Here is a 6000-nt window from a genome sequence, read left to right as displayed (position 1 = left end):
CCAATGGTACTTGTTGAGTTGGCATAAATCGAGATTAGGATTTGTCACTCCGATTGTCGGAGAAGTATCTCTGGGCTTGTCACTCCGATTGTCGGAGAGGTATCTCTGGGCCCTCTCGGTAATGCACATCACTATAAGCCTTGCAAGCAATGTGACTAATGAGTTAGTTGCGGGATGATGCATTACGAAACGAGTAAAGAGACTTGCCGGTAACGAGATTGAGCTAGGTATTGAGATACCGACGATCGAATCTCGGGCAAGTAACATACCGATGACAAAGGGAACAACGTATGCTGTTATGCGGTTTGACCGATAAAGATCTTCGTAGAATATGTGGGAGCAAATATGAGCATCCAGGTTCCGCTATTGGTTATTGACCGGAGACGTGTCTCGGTCATGTCTACATAGTTCTTGAACCCGTAGGGTCCGCACGCTTAAAGTTCTGTGACGATCGGTATTATGAGTTTATGTGATTTGATGTACCGAAGGTAGTTTGGAGTCCCGGATGAGATTGTGGACATGACGAGGAGCCCTGGAAGTGTCGAGACGTAAAGATCGATATATGGGACGACTATATTCGGACATCGGAAAGGTTCCGAGTGATTCGGGTATTTTTCGAGGTACCGGGGAGTTACGGGAATACGAGGAAGAAGTAATGGGCCTCATGGGTCAAGTGGTGGAAGAGAGGAAGCAGGGCGCGCGGCCCCCTAGCCCAAACCGAATTGGACTAGGGGGGCGGCCCCCCTTTCCTCCTTTTCCTCCCTCTCCTTCCTTCTCCCTCTCCTCTTTCCTTTCCTCCTCCTAGTAGGAGTAGGAAAGGGGAGTCCTACTCCTACTAGGAGGAGGACTCCTCCTCCTGGCGCCCTACAGGGGCCGGCCGGCCTCCCACCTTGCTCCTTTATATACAGGGGCAGGGGCACCCTAGAAAACACAAGTTGATCTGTTGATCTCTCCCAGCCGTGTGCGGTGCCCCCCTCCACCATAATCCACCTCGATCATATCGTAGCGGTGCTTAGGCGAAGCCCTGCGTCGGTAGCATCATCATCACCGTCATGATGCCGTCGTGCTGACGAAACTCTCCGGCGAAGCTTTCCTGGATCGAAGCTCGCGGGACGTCATCGAGCTGAACTTGTGCTGAACTCGGAGGTGCCGTGTGTTCGGTACTTGGATCGGTCGGATCGTGAAGACGTACGACTACATCAACTGCGTTGTGCTAACTCTTCCGCTTACGGTCTATGAGGGTACATGGACGACACTCTCCCCTCTCGTTGCTATGCATCACCATGATCTTGCATGTGCGTAGGATTTTTTTGAAATTACTACATTCCCCGACACTAACATCAAAGGACCCATTACAAAATGGGTACCTAAAACGAAGCATTGATCTCTTGTAGGTGTTTGCTTCCGGTGGGGGATCATGGTTGCTCGATAGTGGAGCCACAAATCATATGACCGGAAGCAAGGACTTGGTGGTGGACGTGCACAGGATTCCATCTATGCCCACCAATATCGAGTGGGGTGATGCCTCATCTTCTAAGGTATTGGGACTTGGCAAGGTTGTCATTTCTCATGATCTCACGATCGAGAAAGTCATGCTTGTTGAGTCCCTTGCATACAATTTACTTTCCGTTCGTCAACTTGCACTCATGGGCTTTGCCACTTTCTTTGATATTGATACCGTGGCCCTCTTGTGGAGCAAGACTCTTAAAGTAGCCTTTGTTGGGCATGTCGAGAACGGTCTCTATGTGATTAACTTCTCGGAGTGACCCACTAAGACCGCGACATGCCTAATGGCTAAAGTTGACGTGGGATGGCTTTGGCATCACCGTTTAGCCCATGTCAATATGAGATCTTTGCAAAGTCTTCTCAGGGGGGACCATGTCCGTGGACTAACAAATGTTAGTTTTGCCAAAGATCGTGCTTGCAGTGCTTGTATCGAAGGAAAGCTTCATGAGAAGGCTCACCCTCCCACGACTATCATGTACTCGAAGAGGCCTTTGGAGCTCCTTCACATGGATCTCTTTGGGACTCCATCTTTTGATAGTCTTGGGGGTAGAAAGTATTTCTTGGTGATTGTTGATGATTATTCAAGATACACTTGGGTATACTTCTTCAAGAGGAAGAGTGAGACCCAACAAACCATCATTGATTTTGCAAATGAAGCTCAACGCCAACACAATGCAAAGATCTTGACGATAAGAAGTGACAACGGCACCGAGTTCAAGAACTACACCTTGGATGAGTTTCTTAGTGATGAGGGGATCAAGCATCAATATTCTGCACCATACACCCCTCAACAAAATGGTGTAGCGGAGAGGAAGAACCGGACGTTGATGGATGCAGCAAGGACCATGATGGCGGAGTTCAAGTCTCCATACAACTTTTGGGCCGAAGCCATCAACACCGCGTGTCATGCATCCAATCTGCTCTATTTCCGCAAAGGCTTGAACAAAAATCCATATGAGATACTCACCGGTAACAAGCCCAACCTCAAGTACTTTCGGGTGTTCGGGTGTAAGTGTTTCATTCTCAAGAAAGGTGTCCGTTTGTCTAAATTTGAGGCTAGTGCTCAAGAGGGCATATTTGTTGGTTATGCTACAAACTCTCATGCTTACCGTGTCCTCAATAAGTATTGAGGAGACGTGTAACGTGGAGTTTGATGAGAATAACGGCTCCCAAGTGGAGCAAAGTGGCACTTGTGATGTAGGTGATGAATTTCCTCCCCAAGCCATAAGAAGAATGGTGTTGATTTTATCCTACCCATTGAGGAACCCCTTGTGGCCAAAGGAGAAGGAAGATGTTCCACTCAAGTGGAACCATCACCAACCCAAGGCCCACACGCTTTCGAAGAACAAAGTGAAGGCCCTCAACCTCATGAACAAGACCAAGGGCAAGATCAACCTCAAGATGGTGTTGAACCACCAAGTGATGCCCAAGGTTAAGTTCTCTCCTCCGAGCAATTTCAAGATCAAGAGCAAGCTCAAGATCAAGAACAAGCTCAAGACGACGATCAAGATGATAGTGTGACCGCTCCTCAACTCACTCCTGGGGAGGAATTGGAGCGTCGTGCCGCCAAGATTGCATCCAAGCTCACTACCAAGGGTCATCTCATGACGAATGTGCTTGGAAGCATACGAAAGGGGGTATGCACTCGTAGACAATTAGCAAACTATTGTGAACATCACGCGTTTGTCTCTTGTGTTGAACCCCAAAAGGTCTATGAGGCGCTCGAGGATCCGGATTGGCTTAATGCCATGCATGAAGAACTCAATAACTTCGAGCACAACAAGGTGTGGAGATTGGTACCAAGGCCAACGGGGAACCATAATGTCATCGGAACCAAGTGGATATTCAAGATCAAGCAAGATTCTCATGGAATTATTGTTCGCAACAAGGCTCGCTTGGTAGCACAAGGCTACTCTCAAGTCGTGGGTATCGACTACGGTGAAACCTTTGCTCCCATTGCTCGCCTTGAATCTATTCGTTTGTTGATTGCTTAGTCTTCTCATGATAACTTCAAGTTGCAACAAATGGATGTGAAGAGTGTTTTTTCTTAATGGTCCCATTAATGAGTTGGTGCATGTCAAACAACCACCCGGGTTCGAGGATCCCTATTTCCTCGATCATGTGTACCAAATCGATAAGGCATTCTATGGCCTTAAACAAGCCCCACGTGCATGGTATGACCACCTTACCGAGTTGTTGCAAGATCGTGGGTTTGAAATTGGGAAAATCGACCCCCACTCTTTTTACTAAGAAGGTCAAAGGGGAGCTGTTTGTGTGCCAACTATATGTTGATGATATTATCTTTGGTTCTCCTAACAAAGCTTTCAATGAGGAATTTGCCGCTCTCATTGTCGATGTCAAAACCGGCGGATCTCGGGTATGGGGTCCCGAACTGTGCATCTGAGGTCGATGGTAACAGGAGACAGGGGACACGATGTTTACCCAGGTTTGGTCCCTCTCTATGGAGGTAATACCCTACTTCCTGCTTGATTGATCTTGATGAATATGAGTATTACAAGAGTTGATCTACCACAAGATCGTAATGGCTAAAACCCTAGAAGTCTAGCCTGTATGATTATGATGATTCTCCCTATGGACTAAACCCTCCGGTTTATATAGACACCGGAGGGGACAAGGGTTGTAGAAAGTCGGTTACAGAGAAAGGAATCTTCATATCCAGATGCCATGCTTTCCTTCCACGCTAAGGAGAGTCCCATCCGGACACGGGCAAGAGTCTTCGGTCTTGTATCTTCACATCCCATCAGTCCGGCCCATATCAAACAGGCCGGACGCCCGAGGACCCCTTAGTCCAGGACTCCCTCACTCATGACCTCAAAGTTCAAGATGTCCATGATGGGAGAGTTGAAGTTCTTTCTCAGGTTTGAAGTCAAGCAACGAAGAGAAGGAACCTTCATCAACCAAGCCAAATACACTCAAGACATGCTCAAGAGATTCAAGCTAAGTGATGTCAAGCCGGCTTCCACTCCAATGCCCGTCAAATGCCAACTTGACATAGATCCCAATGGTAAAGCAGTGGATCAAAAGGTATATCGCTCCATGATTGGCTCCTTGCTTTACCTTTGTGCATCTAGACCGGATATTATGTTGAGTGTGGGAATTTGTGCACGGTTTCAAGCCGCACCTAAGGAAAGCCACTTTGTGGTGGTCAAGCGAATCTTTCGATATTTGGCTCATACCCCAAACTTTGGCTTATGGTACCCAAGAGGAGCAAACTTCAACCTTGTAGGCTATTCGGACTCCGATTGGGCGGCAGACAAAGTGGATAGGAAGTCAACTTCCGGAGGGTGCTAATTCCTTGGTTGCTCTTTGGTGAGTTGGTCTTCTAAGAAGCAAAGTTGTGTGCCTCTCTCGTCCACCGAAGCGGAGTATGTGGCCGCCGGTAGTTGTTGTGCACAACTTCTATGGATGAGGCAAACTTTAAAGGATTACGGTGTCATTTGTGACAAAGTGCCTCTTTGGTGTGACAATGAAAGTGCCATCAAGATTTCTCTCAACCCGGTGCAACACTTCAAGACGAAGCATATTGAGATTTGGTATCACTTCATCCGGGATCATATTAGGTGAGGGAAGATCGAGCTCAACTATGTCAACACTCATGATAACCTTGCAGATATCTTCATGAAGCCTTTGGATGAAACAAGATTTCACGAGTTAAGGCATGAGCTAAATATTATTGATTTGAGCAATGTGGCTTGTACCCTTGCACACCCTACCATACTCAACTTGATGTCTTGTTTAGGTGTAGGCATGGATATAGGGGGAGTGTTATTCTCTCAATGAATCTCCCTCCCCCCATTATGCATAAATTGATCAACTCTTTCACATTAGCCATTTTTCTGGTACTTGTGCTTCAAAGACGAGTTTTGGTCATGGGCCCAAGGATAATTCTTCGCGGTGCCATACCAATTGACTCAAACATAGGTGGCTCCGGCCACCGCCCTCTCTTTGGAGAGGTTGTGTTTCGTGTTTGGTCCTTGTTGTCTTTTGCCTTCCTCTTTGTGTTGTGCATGTGTTTGAGTTGCCTCTCGTGTTCACCTCTTTTGTGTGTTCGGTTGCTTGAAGGTAGCATTGCAAAGGCCGTTTTGCTCTCTTTTTGCAAAACTTGCACTTTCTTGGGGGTACGGTAGTACCGTGGCTAGCCACGGTACTACTGCAGGAGATGGGCTGCTCTGTGCGTGCAGAGATGCATCCTAGGCACGGTACTACCGCTTCCATTGCGGCAGTAATTTTTTTACTGCCGCTGGAAGAGCGGTACTTCCGCCTGGGCGGTACTACCGCAAGGACCCGCCGTACTACTGCACCATCACGAGCGGGTGGGGGTTAAGAGCGGGGCAGGGGGAGTTCCAACTCCCCCATACCCATTCATCTCTTTTCCCCACCCCGTCTCTCTCTCCTGCCCAAGAACGACGCCGGAGGACCTCGCCGGATCTCCGTCTCCGGCCGCTCTCCTCGCATTCCGACCGGTGGGATCAT

This window comes from Triticum aestivum, chromosome 7D (genome assembly GCF_018294505.1).
Source record: "Triticum aestivum cultivar Chinese Spring chromosome 7D, IWGSC CS RefSeq v2.1, whole genome shotgun sequence".
NCBI lineage: Eukaryota > Viridiplantae > Streptophyta > Magnoliopsida > Poales > Poaceae > Triticum > Triticum aestivum.
This window is presented reverse-complemented; position numbering follows the sequence as displayed.